The following is a 20171-nucleotide window of genomic DNA, read 5'->3' as shown; positions in this document are numbered from 1 at the left end:
ATGGGACAAAAGAAGCCATCAGTTATGAATAAATTCATCCCTCATGGTTTTACTCATCAAGAAGAGGTGATTTTTCATGATTATCAAGATCATTTGGTAAGTCTATTCCAGTCATTAGTGAAGGTGGATTTTCTTTCATTTATAACCTCAGGTGATGGATTCAGTTTTTATTTTGAGTTGCCAATAGATGATTCACTACTTATTTTGTTCAAGAACAGTCAAGGAGCCCTAGTGTTGGATCAACTTTTTGACTGGTTATACTGGAGGTTTCATATTGCTTGAATTAAGCAGGTGGATTTTCAAATATTAGAATATGGTTATTGGTACATAAATAAGATTGTTGGGAAAGCATTTCCTTCATCTTTAGGAAACATTTTGCAGTTGTCAATTTCAGTTTGTACAACAATTTGATATCATATTGTAGCAGTAGTAGTTGGTTTCCAGTTGGTTGTAGTTTGCTTTTCAGTTTGGTGAGTGGGTTTGAATGTAGTCTTCAAATTAGGATCAACCCAATGGTTAGGAAACTGGTTTGTGCATTCTTTTCCACACCACAGGGGTGCAGCATCCCCATTGGAGCCATCGTTATCCATGATAACTCCTAGAAATAATTTTTAATTTGATTAGTCATTTTAGATAAGGTTTTTCACCACTGCTCTTTGTATCTATCTTTTTTTTTTCTAAAAGAGGTTGATGTACTTTTCATTTGGAGATTAAACGAGGAAGAAAAAATCTAGTTTAAATTGTTTTGGAGAAATTCCCATGTTCTAAAAACCCATTTCTTTCACAAACCCCATTTGTTCCTTTGTTTTCTAAACTCTAGTTGCAGTGACCCATTTCCAACTCTAGCCACATCCCATTTAAACACTAAGAAATCATGCCGTAGTCCTTTTTAAAAGGGTTGGGACCCACAAACTATATCATTGTCGGCTCCTTCCCTTTTTTGATACAACATCCTTCTGTCTCCCTTTTCCTTTTGCAATTGTGATATCGCATATCGCAAAGTTCCTCCTTCGCCAATATTGCAAGTTCCGCCTATTGATTTCAATATCGTAAGTCCCTTCTCCAACTGTCAATTGTGATATTTCATCCCCCATTGATTATGATAAGTCCTTCCCTAACTAACTGTGATATTGTAATTCGGGATCGCATAGTCATAAGTCACTCCACCGAAGTCCCTTCCAACTTGCGATTGCAATGTGCGAGAACCCTCCCGAATGTGATATTTTATGTGATGCATTCTATAAATTGTCACCTCAAGAACATCGGGAAATTACTATAAATTAGTGTTAAAGGCCCCTCCTCTACTTTGCAATAGCGATATGGTGAACCACCCTTCCGGATGCGATAATTTATGTGACATTTTGTATTAAAATTTTGCGTCCGGACAATCGGTGAACACTATGAAACATGGTAAAAAGGCCCTCCCCTGTATTGTGATTGTGATACCAACAGGCCCAAATCAACTGCCCAAACTGAATCAGCCTGAATCAGCAAGCCTAGGTTAATGAGCATTAAACATCCATTTCACTTCCACTTAGTGGGACAGCGAGGGTATTTTTTGGCGTATATCCAACAGCACAGTCATCAAACATAATGCAGTGAAAGGTGGGACAGCGAGACACTGTGGGAAAGTAAGACACAAAGGACAATGAAACACTTTCAACACATTTTAATCATCAAATGGCACAGCAATATTCGAAAGGCCAAATGTTTTGAATTTCCACAAATACAGTGCCAACACTTCAAGCAGTTTTCCTAAATTATTGTAACAGTTAGATAGGTTCTATTTAAGTGACTTCTATTGTATCCAAACTCTGGTAAAATAGAAATATCCCTATAAAAGTCCAATGTTTTATTAATCAAATAGGATTATATATCTTAGTTGTTGATCGAATCTAGCCCAAGTGGTAGATTTTGTAAAGGATATCTCACGCTATATATGTGTGTTTTCTTGACTTTCAGTGGGGATCGATGATGTGAGAAGACCACATTTTGTATATTTTCCAGTTAATAAAAATACAGTTTGCAAAAATACTTTGTTTTAACCTGAGATTCATTTTTGGTTTCAATTCCATCCTATCATGCTCCTATGTTGTTATCAGTTTTCATAGATTATTTTATTACTTGGATTTCAATGTTATATTGCTCCAACTTCCTTCAATTTTGTTGTGATTACTATAAATGTCCATATTCACATTAGTAAAAAAAAGAATGTCTCAACTTCCACAAAACAATGTTGTTTGTAACTAATTTTCTTTAATTGACTCCATGCCCAATGGTGATTGTCATCAGACTCTTTCCCTTGCAAAAATCACATAGAAAACTATAGTTAGCCATCTATAGTTTTTAGCTTATCATAGCCAAATTTTTAAGTATATTGAGGGAGCCCTCTCAGATTGGAAGGGCTAACTTCCAGTCAAAAGTTGGTTTGAAATAGTTACATTGGGTTGAAGGTTGACACAACCCAACCCGTTTCAGTCCAGTGATAACAAGCAGTATAATGCAAGGGATTGCATGGAAAAGAAATTTCCATGGAATCTTGAAGAGGGCTAAGGTTGAGCTTTCCCTTGGAAGCTTTGGGAACCATGGGGATTGAGTCATAGTGTTTTTTGTTAGTATTGTGATTTTGGTCTTTTTGTGATTTGATTTGCTTGATTGCAGTTTTATTTGTTTCTTATGCATGGCCATGCCACTTTTTTTGTGGTGTCATATTGTTGTTGGTTTACCATGGTTTTCTTCTTTATTTCTTCTCGGTCTTGCATTTTGTGTCGAGGATTCTTAGGAATCAGTTGGGAAAGAGGAAAGTTAATGGATCCCAGGGAGATGTGAATGAAACCCAATAGGTGATGTAAGGCTTGGATGAAGTTCAATGCATGTATAAGGGCAGTTGAAGGAAAGTGTATAACAACTAGTTGGATTGGTTGGGTCCATTGGTGTAAATGGACGATGGCGGGACAATCACGAGAAAAGTAATTAGGAAAGGTAAAGTAAATAGATTTGAGACATCATATGTCTTAGCTACATTGGGAATTGTTGTTCTCAATGTTGTACATGCGTTGCAAAGATAAAGGAAGTTCTGTTAAATTTAACCTTATGATATCTAGTAATTATATTGTGATCATGATTGTGTTGACATATACATATATATATATATATATATATATATATATATATCTATATCTATATATATATATATATATACACACACACACACACATGTATGTATGTAGGTGTGTCATTTTTTAACGAGATCATGGTTGTTTTATGCTAATGTTTATGTATGTGTATCTATGTATCTATGTCATTGTCTGACAAGGTCATCAGCTATCATTCTTGTGAAGGAATGATTACTTATGCAGGTGAATAGCATGAAGAGATTCTTGGTTCATGAAGAATCAAGTGGGAAGAGTAGTCTGACAAATATTTGAGGTTAGTATCAATTGGATATGAATTGATATTATGTGATTATACTATGTCTATGTTTATGTTATGGACAGGCTAATGCTCAGAGATACATCAGTGAAATGAAAACAACGTGATGTGCGGTGTGCTAGGATAAGCATGGATGGCAGAGAGGCATTGGAAGCAAGGTTGCTTGGTAGAGACAGTGTGGTTTTGGATGTGTGGTACTATTATTGTGAATATATTGTATATGTTTTACATGTTGCATCTGTGATCTTGTATGCATGTGGTGTTGTGTATATATAGTGTGTGTACATGTTGTTATGTAATGTTATGTATAGGGTGGTACAGATAGTGTTGTGTGAATATTGCATATGCAGTGTTGGGTATAGATGGTGCTATGTACATGTTGGATATGCATTGTTGTGTACATATGGTGTTGTGTGCATGTTGGATATGCAGTGTTGTGTACAGATGATGCTATGTACATGTTGCATATGCAGTTTTATGTACATGTGGTGTTGCATGCATGTTGTACATGTAGTGTTATGTAAATATGGTGTTGTGTGCATGATTCTACAAGTGGTGTTGTGAGCATGTGGTGATGTGTACATGTTGTACATATGTTGTTGTGTGCAAGTGGTGTTGTGTACATGTCATGCATATGGTATTGTGTACATGTGGTGTTGTGTACATGTCATGCATGTGGTGATGTGTACATCTAGCATTGTGTACACATTGTACAAGTGGTACAATGTACATGTGGTGTTGTGTACACGTTGTACAGGTGGTGCCATATACATGTGATGTTGTGTACATGTTATGCAGGTGGTGTTATGTATAGGTGGTACTGTGTACATGTTGTACATGTAGTACTAGTGTACATGTGGTATTATGTGCATGTCGTACATGTTGTGTTGTGTACATGCAGTATTATGTATGTGCATGGTGTAGTCGTGGTATCATGACATGTGTATTCGTTGTGTTGTACTACATGTACGTATATGTATTATGTTGTACATCGGATTTAGGTTTATGTATTGTATTGTGGTGTACACCAGATGTATATGTATCTATTGTGTTGTGTTGTACACTGGTGTTGACAGTGTTGGACCCGCCAACATGTCAAGGGGATCTCCCCGGTAAGAAGTCCCAATTAGACCTCACAACATTTGGTGTAGGAATCCCACCAGTAGGTCATAAGGTAATGACTTGAACGTGATGTCACACAGAGGCAAGTAAGATAACTCTGTTAATAGCAAGGGTGTGACTGATGTAGAGAGCCAAGGAATGTGTATGAGAGGTTCCAACACTTCGAAGGGAGAGGAAGGTGAAGGTGAGCTCCAGGTTGAAAGGGATCAGTCCCAACTCAGTTAGGAACACACCACACAAAGGACATGCACAGCTTCCGACGAAGCAGTCCACTCGGATGTGGCAATCACAACATACAAGGTAATATAACACAAACAACACTCACGGATCAGTTTGAGACGCGTGTGACACTTGATATAGCAAGGTTCATGAGAAAGGTTTGTTTGATGTCCGGCAGAGCAGTCGACACAGACAGTGACAGCATTAACAACATATGCAACACATTAACAACAAGATTCATATAATTGCATATAAATCAGTTCATATACAAGTATGTAAGTTAAACAACATATATTATTAAGGCAACCAGAACATTCCAACTACAATAACAACATATGCATGAAACTGTGCTGGATATTATTATTAAAGAAGTGTAATTCACAATCATACAATACACCATGTAAACCTGTTAGCCCCAACAATGGAACGTTACAACCACATTCGCCTACTCCTCCAAAGAGATGTACTAGATCTGTGTAGTGGAGAATCCAAGGTGTGTTACTATACTGTCCAAGCCTTCTTCAAGGTAGTCTTAATAGAAGCTTGGTTGACCAAAAGCCTATACAATGAGTTATCAATGACTATTTATAGAAACGGGTGGGGTGACCCTTGACATTCCCCTTTGTGACAGTTCAACTACCCTCATGACTCTTCACCTACTCTATGAATGTTACATCCAACTATTGACACTTGACTGACACTTGACATGACTCAACATTACAATGCACATGTACCCACTGGAGACAACATGGCTTGAGCAAGCCTTGCAATACATCACTGACACTCGGTACACTATGATGAGACCAATTCTTTGACAAGCTTGTGATAGTGAAGCTGGTGAGCTGACGCCAATCTTGGTTTTCCTTAATGATGTGCATGCACCTCATGGTGAAATCTCGCTGAAGAGAACTCTTGCCTCTGTTGCAATCGGTGCATTGGCTCAACCCCTTCATCCAACTTGTCTACTAACATGTGCATGGTCTTCTTTAGTATGGTTGAATAGGAAACACACTGATGCATAGTGTCCATGTTGAGCTTCAAGTGTCTTCTAGTGGTCATGCACATCAACTTTCCGAAGTACATGTTCAACCCCATTTGGACTTGATTCTTGTCTTTGCCTTGGTGAGTCTGTTGAATGGGTTGGATTGCATGTGTGTGCCCAACAACATGCATGTTGCTGAATCCCTTGCCTTCGATCAACAACACTACTCACCATGTCTACTCTATGTCAGCTGCTGGGATGGATCTTTAACTTGTACTGGTGCAGTTTCATCCGTGAGTGCATGTTACGCCCACTGTTGTTCCTAATCCTACTGCAACTCATTTGTCTATCTATGTAGCTTCATGTTCTTCCTTGAGTTGCTGCTTCAGGACATGCAACTCCTTCTTCATTCCATTCTCTATCTTTGCACGATCTTCATGTTGCGTCGTCACCTCAAATCCTGAGTCTCCAAAGTTTCTTTCATTATCAGTGGATCTGCTTGATCTTGCAACTTTGTTCCGTCTCTGTGTTTTCAACAACCTTCATCTTGAATTCATTGTATTCGTTGTGCCGCTGCATTTGGTATGCTGCTTGTAGCTGTTGTTCATGATGCTTCCTGTTGTGATGTTGTTCCTTGATGTCCTTGTCTACGAACAACTTGATGTCTTCATGAGTAGGCAAGCTCATAGACACTTGATCGACTACATCTCCAAGTGTGCTTTGAACAGTGTCTTCGTCTCTGCTCTCCTGGAAACCATTGTATCTGTACCGATAAGAGGCAGATGAACACATGCAATACCTAGAGATATGGAAATACTCATGGCAAGAAATCTGTCAGTTGAAAACCAAAATGAACATGAGAACTAACTTGTAACATACCTGGGTGAATGATCATGAAGGTTATGAAATTTCGGCCGAGAGGTCGGGAAACCAACTGCCAAGACTTCACAAGGCACAGTCCGAGCTGCTAGGAGACTGATTGAATACTGGAACTATGCAATGCACAGTGCAGTATGGCTACTGACTCCTGGGATTACGCAATGCGCAATTCCAATTGGGAAGGACTACTGGCCCAGGGACATATTTGTGCAATTTCTTGGGCCAAGCAGCTAATGTCCTCCAAAAATGCACAAAATAGTCCTAGAGGCTAGTGCTAGGTAGGAATGCACAAATCTGGAGAGGAAGGTGAGCCTTCCTTTCCCAGATTATGCAATGCAGCCATGGTGAAGGCAAATCTTAGGCCAAGGTTGGCCCGACTCGCTGATGGGTAACTGAAAGAAAAGTAAGTCAATGAATGCATGGCGACACTAAATGATAGAAGAAGTGATTAATAGTGCATGCAAAACATGAATGAAAGATTCAACAAATAGATCAACATGCATGTGGGTGAGGTAGTTCGTGAGTTGGGCAAAAATTCGTGAAAAATAGTTTCATGCATGCGACACCAATGAGATAGCAAGGAAAACTGAAACAAAGCTAGGACAAGCTAGTATACATGTAAATGATAACAAGAATTCAAAGAAATCAAGCAAACAGTACTCCCACAAGAAAAAACACAAAAAGCGACAGAAATGCAGTACAAGACATGGGAAGAGAGATTACCCCAAAATAGTTGAGTTGAATGTGTCAACTACTCCTAAATGTGATGTGGGATGTCATAGTAGCAAAGTTGATGTGAGGAATAAGATCTGCAACATCTGGTTGATGAGTTTTGATAACATCAAGGTTGTGACACACATGCCACGAATCTAGGGGAAGTGACACTTGGTGGGAGGTTTTAGAATTTCTCCTTGCATGTAACCTCCAACTACTAAACATAAATCCCTGACAAACAACCCATGCATGCAATTCTATTTTGATCAGTCCCGTAGGGAACTGGTCAACTCAGCTACACATGCAAGAGACTGCTCGACTACTGGAGAAAAATGCGCATTTCTGGCTGAGATTTTGGCTGACTACCCAGAAGGTTTACGCGATTTCTAGGCAGAGCAGCTGACTGCTGCCCAAATTTGTGAAAATCTTTGGCTGAACAGCCTACTGCTGGGAAAATTTGTGCAAATCCTGTTGGGAGAGTTGGCTGGCAGGATTGGGCAATCCTGGAGCCCAGCGGCTGTCAGAGAGGATTGTGTAATTCCTGGAGGGAAGGTTGGATTCCCTCCAGAAATGAGCAATTTTCAAAGGGAAGCTGCTCAGCCTACAGCTGGACCAATTCTGAGTGAGTAGCCTATAAGGGGAATGAATCAACTATGATCGACAAGTTGCCTTTGTGCGAGGAAAGCACTGAAGCTTGAGTACTTGACGAAGCAAGTCAAAGTGTTGTGTAAGTTTGGTAGGGAGGCTCCAAAACAGGCTAAGGCAAAATTTTGGAGGGTGGTTGTAGCCACTGCAACACTTGGCGACACATTGGTAGAACTCAAGCTCTCTAAATGGACCTTGTTCGTGAAAAGCAAGTCTAACACCTCCGGAAGTATTGTTCAGCTCTCAACTCATCTTGGCTTCACACTAGCTTGATTGTAAGATGTAGCATCTGCCAGACTCTTGGTTGATTGACACACATTCCAAACCAAGGAAACACAGTTGTTTCGATTGGGGTTGAGGGGTATATAGGTGCACAAGAAATATAGTCGTCAGAGTCTAAGTTTCATCTCTGGTGTTGCTCCACTGCCAGCAGGCTTGGATAGTACCTCGGGGAGTCACATAGGAACACAAGCATGGTTCTGCTGTAGCGAGCCTAGTTAGTACCCTGGTGGAGTTACTTGCATCACCTCCATGCATAGGAAGCCTTTCTCTTCTTTTGCCTTATTCATTTTTCATTTTGAATTTTTTGACATTTTTATTTTTTTCATTTTCATTTTCACTGTGCATAACACTTATTCATTTCAGAGGCGGAAGAGGGATCTCAACTTATTGAGGAAGTTGTTGCAGCAGAGAAGAAGTTTATTATATATTTGATGTGCCTATTAAGGTTTTCCCCCTCACCTTACTCTACTTGACTGAGCTGACAAGGGTTAACCCAAAAACAATTGACTAGAGAAGGTGACACTAGTTAGCGCGTGAACGTTGTGTTTACACCATGGTTCACTTCGAAGAGTACATATTTTCCTTCGACATATCATGGACTAAGAGTAACAAGTTGATCATACAGAGGCAAGATGATAGATAACCAAGTAGCAATAGATGTACAAACCCTCTTGTACTTTACCCAACTTGTTTCATGAGTCACATATGGTTTCATGTGAACAAACCTATGAATGAAATAAATGAACGAAATAACAACAAATCCAAGCAAAAGCAGAAGAAAAAATGAGAGAAAAGCAAGCAAACAAACAAGAAAACAAAGCATGAAAGCAAACAAGCATGCAAGCAAACAACTGAAAGAAAACACTACTCATACTCCTACACTAATGATGCATGGGCGTGATCACGTGAAGTGATACTTCCAATGCATCCACTGGCGCATTGGTAGACCCATGTGGGTGAAGGCTTGGTCTGCGAGTAGCCTATTTGTGTGGACTAGCATATAATAAAGATATAACAGTAAAGACAGTCACATTTTTTGTTTCAGAGTGCCCATGGGACATAAGTGAGTGCATGTTCATGACGGACGATCTGTGGACTTATCATGGTGTTGTGTGACACTACGTGCAACTTTGAAGCAAAAGCACACTCTTGACTGAGACATGTAAGCAAACAAAAGAAACAAAGATAACTTGCATCGCAAACAAGTGCTTGTAATGTAAGACTCCTCCAATGCATGAGCAATGGGATCGTGCAGTTCGAGTGGAGGAAGTGTGATCTATGTGTGAGATGGATCTTCAATGCATACAGACAAGTGATGAGGAGCCTTGGGTGATTGAACAGTTTCATGATCGGAAGTGAGACTGACCCCAAGAGAGTGAGGGCCTGACATAACCATCAGCTCAGGCTAAAGTGCCTCGACAGTCTTGGGTGTCTCAACTTCATCATTAGGTAGATCATCATAAATCAGTGGCTTTGAAAGATCAACTGCGATAGATTCATGATCGTGATAAAAAATGGAAGAAAATGGATCACGACTGCCACGATCAGAAAAATCAATGAATTCTTCTGCATCCTCATGATTAGATGAATCAAATAGAGGGGTAGATGAAAAGTGAATGAACTCATCCTCTGTATTTCCGGAAAAGATAGATGAAAGATCAAGTGCATCTTCAATTAATAATTTATCCTCTTTGTTGTCAAATAATGGACTAGCATCCGGTGAGTCCTGCGAGTGATCAACAATGGGTGCATCTGTGGATGAAGACACACATGCAGAATGATGGATGGCAAGTTCACCAAAGAATCTAGGAAAGAACAGAGGGGGCTTGGATGGAAGGGAGTCATCCTTCACCAAGTGTTGATTTACAATCTCCCACTCATACCCTTCAATGAATGATAGCGCATGTTGGTTGTGCAACACCAACTCCGTCAATGGGTTGTTCCTCATTCACAACAAGTGAAGAGTCCAAAATGGATGAACACAAGACAACATCATCCAGAGGAACACCGGAGTGCGAAGACGGAGGTTGAAGAAAAGAATGCATATGGGAACTCGAAGGACTCATAACCAAATCTGCGCGGAAATTGAATGGAGTGATGTTGGGAGGGTGCGAAGGGTGAATAGATGTGCGAACATGCTCCTCAGCATCACTGGGCGATGGTGGAACTATTGAATGAGAGGGAGGTGGACAATCCGTTGAGATAGTGCCTGCTCCCAAATGGGATTGAGTAGTTCCATCAATGAAGAAGGTTGAGCAAGGTTTCCTCTTGGGATGGGAAAAATTCTTAAGACAGTACTCGAACTAGTCCTAGAGATAAGCAAACTTCATCTAGCTCCTCGGAGCTTGAAACTATAAGTCACGGAAGCGCTGCCAAAAATCAATAACGGATTCATGCAGAGCCCTCCGTTGTTGTATTCGTTCAATATGGTCTAGATCAAAATGATAGAACGTGTCTTCAATAAGATCACAGAAGTGCTCACATGAGTGCATGATGTCAGCTGGTAGCCTGAGCACCCAAAGAAATGGAGATTCATGAAGTGTGTATGCAAGCAGCAACCCGATCTGTTCGTCAATAAACTCCACATCCTCATAAATCATGGAAATAATGTTATGTAAGTGCCCAAGCCAAGCCACTTCGCCTTCACCATCATACATGTGAGTGGAAAAGAGACTGAAAAGCTTCCCCGAGATGCAAACATCTTCACAATTCGAAAAACACCTCGGGGGAAGAAGAATGCAAGACTCCATGAAAGATATGCAAAGGTTGAAAACTGGATGAGAGGACATTGCTTGTCAACAGGACCTCCTTCTAGTGCCAGAAATGTTGACGGTGTTGGACCCACCAACATGTCAAGGGGATCTCCCCCATAAGAATTCCCAATTAGACCTCAGACCATTTGGTGTAGGATTCCCAGCAGTGAGTCGTAAGGCAATGCCTTGACCACAGTGTCGCACAAAAGCAAGTAAGATAACTCTCTTAGTAGCAAGGGTGTGACTGATGCAGAGAGTCAAGGAATGTGTACAAGAGGTTCCAACACTTCAAAGGGAGAGTGTTATCACTCAGAAGTTTTCCCTAGAAGTTATCAAAAGAAGGAATCATCCAAGGTAACCACAAACCAATCTTTTATACTTAGGTTCTAGCCAACCTAAGTCCAGAGAGGACTCTCTCTTTATGATTTAGCTTTGTTTTTATTAGATTTTAGGCTAGTTCTTAGTATTCATAGGGTTTTGATTTTGGATTGAAGGTTGGGTGGTGGAATTCTTGAAACAGATGGATAGAGTTGGGTATTCAAGCCATTGGTCTATGGAGTCAATCAATGGATAGCATAACTGGACTAGATCAATCAAGGGAATGTTCACAGGGCAGGCTAGCAAAGAAAAAGGAAAATTTTCAAGTCTAATGGATGAAATGATTCTAACCAGGGTGAAAGGCACTTAAGAATCCTTGGACTGAGATTAGAATGAAGAAAAGAGGGTGATCATGAATAAAGGGAAATTAAGAATCCTTTGCTATAGACCAGGGGAGAAACTATGGAAGCTAAGGAGAAATTAAGAATTCCCTAACTAAGATAGTTTAGCAGAAAACATTCAGAATGTAAAACAGTCAAGACAGAGTGCATTCAAGCAATTTCTGAAATATCATTCCATGTTATACATTTAGATTTTAGAGAAACAAACAAGATTATGAAGAAACATAAGAGAAACAACAATAAACATGAGAGAATACTTATTTGTATTTTTCTTTACACAAGAATCCTGTAAAATATCTGATCTTTATTCCTTGATCCAGCAAGCCAATCTAGTCATTTATACAATAGAACTTTGATTTGAGAGAAAAGTCTATAGAAATGTCTTGAAATCCACCCTACATACTTTGAAATGTGAAGTATTTATACAAAAAATAATTACAAAATATCTCATAACAGTTTGAGATTTAATCTAGGAAATAAAATATCTTCATGCATGAAGATAGAGACAGATGTGAAACTAGTTCTTGTTATCCCTTTTATTGTGGTGTTGCTTGCTTTTTCTGTTGAGTCTTAAGCCCTTAAAGCTGGCTGGTAGTTGTGGTATTTTCTACGCTGGAATCTTCTTTACTTTAATCTTTCACTGATACTCTTTGACCCTGCTTATCTGTCTTTCACCTGTTTCACCTGGTTGCCTTCAGATTTACTGTGGTAACTTTCTGATGTAAAACTTTTTCAAAGTAAATCTGTCATTTTTTCCCACCATTCTACTTCTGGCAATCTCACCTTTAACATTCTCCTATAAAAATTTTCTGCCTCTGTGTATTTTGCAAAATTGGGTTTGGTGAGGAACAGATGTTTCACCTCATGTTCTAAGAAAAATAATTTCTCTAATGTATCATACAGTACCTTTCCAATAGGCAAAGCTTTAATGCTTGAAGAGCTGGCTTGTTCCTTGGCCAGCCTCCTAAGTCTATCAATGTAGTCCAATTGGGTCATGAGTTTATCATTGATGACCATAGGACTGGGAAGGCCTTTGTCCCTCAAAATTTGAAATTTGGCCATAAACCTGTCAATGGCCACCTGCATGTTGTGGCACTTTTCTTCTAAGTTGAGCATAAGGTTTCTTTTGGAAAGAACCTTTTTAATCTCTAGGATGGCTTCAGTCCTATCCTCTACACCAAGCTCATGGAGCTCATACCTGTTCTTACTGTTTAGGAGGTGGATGAGTTGATTTGCATCCTCAGGTTGGTCTCCTAACTCTTCCCTTACTTTTTGGATAGCCTTAGTGGCTACCTTCACCAATTCAGTTTGCTCAAATATAACTTGAATTGATGGCCAAATATCATTGACAGAGTCAATGATATTGGCCCAAAGCATCTCTTTAGTCTATCCTAGTGGCTTCTGCAGTGTCAAATCTTTCTCTAGGACTTTGATTTTCTCACCCATCCTTAGGGCCTTCTGTGTCTCTTCTCTTTGCTGAATTCAGGCAAGTACTTCAAAATCCACTCTTTTGAAATCTGTTGCTGTCTTTGGTTGCTGAGTGGTCGGCTTGATGAAGGTCATTTTCATTTTCCCCTCTTTAATATCATAGGCTGACATAAGCCTTGTCTAATTGGTAGGGGTCATTTTCAAATACTGTGCATAAGTTTGGGCTTTCAGCCTCTCATTCCTAGCCTTTATCTCTTTGTATCTCTCTTTGATGTCTTGGTCTTTATCAACTGGCATTCTGAAAGAGAATACCTTGACACTTTGTTGTCTTTCCAACATCTAAGTGTGTGATGTGGAAGCTTCCAGGATGCCTCCAGATGGAGTTGCGTGCCTACTCTCATCTCTTTCTGTGCTGCTAACCTCAGTTGTCTCCTCTGTATATTCATGTTCAAAAACAAGATTTATTCTTTGTCTTTTAGCCTAGCTTGTCTCTGCATAGGCTGGTGATGTTGTTCTTTCTGAAGGAGTGACCCCTTCCCTATTTCTCTTGAGGCTTTTCTCCTCATTTATAGGAGTCTGTAAGACTGGGGGGTACTCATGGTGGCCTCTGGTCTATCTGTTTTCTCTGATTGTTCCGGTATGTCTGATTTCTCTGGTGCTTCTAATTCCTCTAGTACTTTTGATCCTTCTTGTACATGTGATTCTTCCTAGACCTGTGATTCTCCTGGCACCTGCAGGAAATAACCCTCATCAAGTTGTTTCTCTAGATCAATTAGTGTGTTTTCCACAGCAACTTCAGTGTTATCCTTGTCTTCTAAATTGTTTTCCACCCATCCCAGTTGGTTGGTATACTTTTCTATTTCAAGGATTCGGTGATGAATATAAGGAGCCATCTTATTTTTTTGTCTTCTATTGCAGATGAAATCCAAGGGATCATATCTCAATATGAATCTCTGTTTTAGATTTAATCTTTGAAGGATTTGGTCTACCTCATTTTTAGCTTGTCGACTATTACAAATGAAGGGACCTAATTGATCTTTGATCTTGAGTTGGGCCTTCTTTTTGACTTTGACAAAGTGTACCTCATTTGAATTGATCATCTACCTGTAGTACTCCAAACCAAATAACCTCATTGGGAGGTATTTGGGTAGTTTATATGGGGCCAGCTCACAGCCATAAATTCTAATATTAGTGTGGTTTTGGTACAAGTACCAATCCCCCACTTTGGCTTGTTTTGAGAGTTGCAGGATCCTCCTTATATCTGAACTGATTCTTGGAGGAGGGTTGCCTATTAGCATTGTCCTAATGGGATATACAAATAGGTCTATGAAGTTTATATATGAATATGAGGAGTCATATTTAGAGTCCAGAAAATTACTGACCTAGGGCGACCTTTTGTGTCAAGCTTTTGAAGAGTAAATGGGAACTTATCAGCTTGGTAGTATAGAAAGAGGTGATACAAAACAGAGGAGTACTTGAAGACTCGCTCATTACTCATCCTAAGGAACTGGTCATGCATCCTATCAGCTATAAACTTGGAATAATCATAAATAACAATAGGAGGTTGTCCTGGAGTGTATATGGACATGAAAGCCAGGATGATTTCATCTATATACTCACTAGTGGTATAACCTAGGACACTGGATATCATTGATACAATGTCTTGGCCAAATGGGGAAAATATGGTATACACATATGGAGGAGGATCTTTGGGGGTATACTTATTTTCTACAATGTAGGTTTGGATTATTTGGTCCAATCTTGTAGGGCTAAGCTTTGGAAATAAGTCCAATAGATCTCCAATGGAGAGGGGAGTCAAGTTTTGGCCAGGTTGAAGTTGCAGCATCTCATTTATTGATTCAGCAGTGATGGTGAAAAGTATAGTCTGGTTAGGGGACATCACTGCTCTTTGGCTGGGGATATAGTTTGCATGGTAGTAATGGACAATTTTTGGGAAAATGTGAACTTCAGGGAATTGGTACTTGGGCAAATTGGACTCCCACAAACCAATTTTATCAGCATGGTTTAGGTATTGGTCTCTGTATCGGCAGTAGAGTTTGAGAGGGGATTCATGGACAAAGGTGTCATTTATTCATAAATCCTTGTCTGCCAGGGGGAGATGGTCTAGGTCTAGATGAGGAGTGGAAATAGGTCTCACATCCATGGCAATTGGGGCATCCATTCTCAGTTCTTGTGGATTTGAGAATGGGGGAGGTGATTTTCAGTTTTTTAGGGAAATGGTGGTTCAGTACAGTGTAAGCTTAAGTTACTTGAGTTTCTTTAATTAATTTTCACTTTAACTAACAAAATCAATAACCGATTCTGAAATTAAGAGGTTTTTCAATGAATTATGGCTTAAATACCTGGAATTAAGGAGAATTGGCTCTAAATAGGGAAACTAGCAACTGCGAACAGTTGAAAAGGTTCTGAATAGGCTGGAGAGCAAATTGGGTGCTCTGTGGCGTCTTTAGGGTGCAATTGGATGTAGGTTGACAACTTCGACGTTCGCAAGTGCGTGCATGGAGCTTTTCAATTGAAAAAACGATAAAACAAATGATTTGGGGCTTTTATGTCTTTATGCGCAAAAGTAAATTTCGGCAGGTACAGGTGAACAGTGGTTGTTTGTCGTGTAGCGAAGTGAACATTAGCTTTTTGGCACGTAGCGGGCAGGCGGTAAGTGGTTTCTATCGCAACACTTTTGGGCGCTTGGTGGTATTGGGGGGAGACCGCCTAATTCCATACATTGACCGACACGTAGCCTTGGGGGCCCAATGGAAAACAACTCTTTTCAGGCAGGTAATGTTCGGACGTCGGGGCCCATCTGAAATGGATGAAGGCCATCTGATTTGAATGGGAGCGATCGTGCAGTGATCGAGCAGTGGAGTTGCACGGAGGATAGTGGGGGGACCCTGCAGGTAATCAAGTGCGGCAGTTTTAAGTTAATGAGGGATTAAGGTGGGGTTAAGGCATCAGGGTCTTTAGCGAAGGGTTTAATTGGGTTTTTGACTAACTTAATCGCGGATCGATTAGTTAGAGGGTTTGGGTAGAAAATCATAGTTTATATAATTAAACTAGGGTAGGGTTAATTAATATTCGGGAGATAAATATATATGGGAAACAGATTTTTATTTTGGATTTAATAAATAAATTAGTAATTAGTAAAGTGAGCGGAAAGGGGAACAATACCCTATGTATATGAATATCATGTTTTAATGCTTTTCCAGTAATAACATAAAAACTTAGAATATAGTGTTTTGTGGGTTTTTGATATGAAAATGATTTATGTGGGGGAATAAATACTTTTCCTAGGTAAAGGTAATTTAACCTTAGAAAAAGAGTATTATTAGGGAAAATGAATGGACAGAAAGGGGGAATGAATGTTTATGAGGGGTTTTTAGTACTTGTTGCCTATAAGTCATTGAGCCAAGGGTCCAGTCCCTCCAAAAGTTAGAGAAATGCTCTAAGCCTCGTTGACTTAGGGTTTTTTAAGCACTTTGAACTTTATTGTGGGAAAGTAGTTTAAGTAAAGGTGACATGAATGAGGGAGGTTAATTAATTGACTTTGATATCCATCTGCATGCTCGATTTCCCATTCACATTTTAAATACATGTTGAAAGGTGATAAATGTGCTTTGTCTAATCAATCATCATACTTTTGCAACCTTTCTACTACTTACCCATCTACTCATTCGACCATTTTTACTTCTCTTTATTAGGGTGCATTTAAGCTATCAAACCCTTATCAAACATTTTTCTTTCTCTTTACAATAGTAAAATAACTAAATCTAACCTTATTACATCCAAGGGCTCAGATTAAACAGTTGAGCTCCTTTTATTTACTCTACATATCTAATTATCTGCCAAGATTAAACAGTTTGGTCAGATTTTTATTCTCTATCTATAGACATGAATTGAAACATGAAATAGCCAAGTTTAAAAATTTTGACTATCATGGATTGTGGCAAAGATTACAAATTGCACACAATAATTTATTATGCACAAAAGGTAAATAGTAGTGGCATTTTGGCTTGCTCACTTTCATGGTCTTTTTCTTTTCTTGGGGTTCATATTTTTCATCTTTTTTTACCTTTTTGTTCTTTTTGTCCTTTGATTATTCTTTTAGGACATACCCTCTTTACATTTTTTAATTTTTTGAATATGGAAAACATTTGCAGAAAGAAAAGGTATGTACATATTACAGGTTTAATCTCAGACATTCAAAATTATAACTCCTATTGGTATAGGAACTTAACAGAGAGGAAGGTGAAGGTGAGCTCTAGGTTGAAATCGATAAGTCCAAACTCGGCTAGGAACAAACCACACAAAGGACATGCATAGCTTCCAGTGGAGTAGTCAACTTGGATGCAGCAGTCACAACATACAAGATAAGATAACATGAACAACACTCACGGATCAGTCTGAGACGAGTGTGATGGTTAATATAGCAAGGTTCATGAAAAAGGTCTGTCTGATGTCTGATAGAGAAGTCGACATGGATGGTCACATCATTAACAACCTATGCAACACATTAACAACAATATTCATATAATTGCATACAAATTAGTTCATATACAAGTACGTAAGTTAAACAACATATATTATTAAGACAACTGGAACAGTCCAACTACAATAACAACATATGCATGAAAATGTGTTGGCTCTTGTTATTAAAGAAGTGTAATTCACAATCATACAATACACCATGTAAACCTGTTAGTCCCAACAGTGGAACATTACAGCCACGTCCGCCTACTCCTCCAAAGACATGTACTAGCTTCATGCAGTGGAGAAGCCAAGGCGCGTTACAATACTGTCCAAGTCGTCTTCAAGATAGCCTAAGTAGAAGCTTGGCTGACCAAAATCCTATAAAATGAGTTATGAGGGACTATTTATAGCAAAGGGTTGGGTGACCCCTGACATTTCCCTTTATGACAGTTCAACTACCCTCATGACTCTTCACCTACTCTATGACTGTTACATCCAACTATTGACACTTGACTTACACTTGATATGACTCAACATTACAATGCACATGTCCTCATGTGAGACAACATGGCTTGAGCAAACCTTGCAAGACATCACTAACACTCGGTCCGCTATGATGAGACTAATTATTTGAAATGCTTGTGATGGTGAAGCTGGTGAGCTGATGCCAAGCTTGCTCGTCCATGATGTTATGCATGCACCTCATGGTGACATCTCGCTAAAGCGAACTCTTGCCTCCGTTGCAATTGGTGCATTGGTTCAGCCCCTTCATCCAACTCATATGCTAACGTGTGCATGGTCTTCTTGGGTGTGGTTGAACCAGAAACACACTGATGCATAATGTATGTGCTAATCTTCAAGTGTGTGCTGGTGGTCATGCGAATCAACTTGCCAAAGTACATGTTCAACCCCAATTGGACTTGCTTCTTGTCTTCACCTTATTGAGTGTGTTGAATGGGTTGGATTGCATGAGTGCACTCAATGACATGCATGATGTTTAATCCTTTGCATGATATCAACAACACTACTCACCATGTATGCTCCGGGTCAGCTGTTGGGATGGACCCTTAACTTGTACTGGCACAGTTTCATCCATGAGTGCATGTTGTGCCCATTGTTGTTCCTGATCCTGCTGCAACTCATTCGTCTATCTATGCAGCTTCATGTTCTTCCTTGAGTTGCTGCTTCGGCACATGCAAATCCTTCTTCGTTCCATTCTGTATCTTAGCGTGATCTTCATGTCACGCCGTCACCTCATAGCCTAAGTCTCCAATTTGATTTCATTATCAATGGATCTGCTTGATCTTGTAACTTTGTTTCGCCTCTGTGTTGTCAACAACCCTCCTCTTGCATTCGTTGTATTCGCTACATTTGGTATTCTACCCACAACTATTGTTCATGATGCTACTCACTGTGATGTTGTTGCTTGATTTCCTTGCCTACGAACAACTTGTTGTCTTCGTGAGTAGGCAAGCTCATAGACACTTGATCGACTACATCTCCAAGCATGCTCTGAATGAGGTTTTTGTCTCTACTCTCCTGGAAACCATTGTATCTGTACTACGAGAGGCAGATGATTAACCCCTGTGATACCTAGAGATATGGCAACACTCATGGCAAGCAATATGTCAGTTGAAACCCAAAATGAACATGAGAACCTACTTGTAACATACCTGGGTGAATGATCATGAAGGTTATGCCATTTCGGTCGGGAGGTCGGGAAACTGACTTCCAAGATTGCACAAGGCATAGTGTGGGCTGTTGGGAGACTGATTGACTACTAGAACTATGCAATGCACAGTCCAGTCTGGCTACTGACTGTTGGGATTGCACAATGCACAATTCCAGCTAGAAAGGACTGCTGGCTGAGGGACACATTTGTGCAATTTCTTGGGCCAAGCAGCCACTGTCCTCTAGAAATTTGCAAAATATTCCTGGAGGCTAGTGTTGGGTAGGAATGTGCAAATCTAGAGAGGGAGGTGAGCCTTCCTTTCCTAGATTGCACAATGCAGCCTTGGTGAAAGCAGAGCTCGGGCCAAGGTTGGCTCGACTCGCCGATGGGCAACTGAAAGTAAGTAATTTAATGAATGCATGGCGAAACTAAGTGATAGTAGAAGTTATTAATAGTGTATGCAAAACATGAATGAAAGATTCAACAAATAGATCAGCATGCATGTGGGTGAGGCAATTCGTCGGTTGGGCGAACGTCCGTGCAAAATAGTTTCATGCATGCGACAATAGTGAGATAGAAAGGAAAACTGAAATAGAGCTAGGAAAAGCTATTATACATGTAAAAGATAACAAGCGTTCAAAGAAATCAAGAAAACAGTACTCCCATGAGTGAAAACACAAAAAGTGATAGAAATGCAGCACAAGACATGGGAAGCGAGATTACCCCAAAACAACTGAGCTAAATGTGCTAACTGCTCTTAGATGTGATGTGGGATGTCAGAGCAGCAAGGTTGATGTGAGGAATGAGCTCTGCAGCGTTTGGTTGATGAGTTTTGATAA

The sequence above is a fragment of the Pinus tabuliformis genome, chromosome Q (assembly GCF_031772625.1).
Source record: "Pinus tabuliformis cultivar Carrire ecotype Pingquan chromosome Q, CPIR1, whole genome shotgun sequence".
In the NCBI taxonomy this organism is placed as follows: Eukaryota; Viridiplantae; Streptophyta; class Pinopsida; order Pinales; family Pinaceae; genus Pinus; species Pinus tabuliformis.
This window is presented reverse-complemented; position numbering follows the sequence as displayed.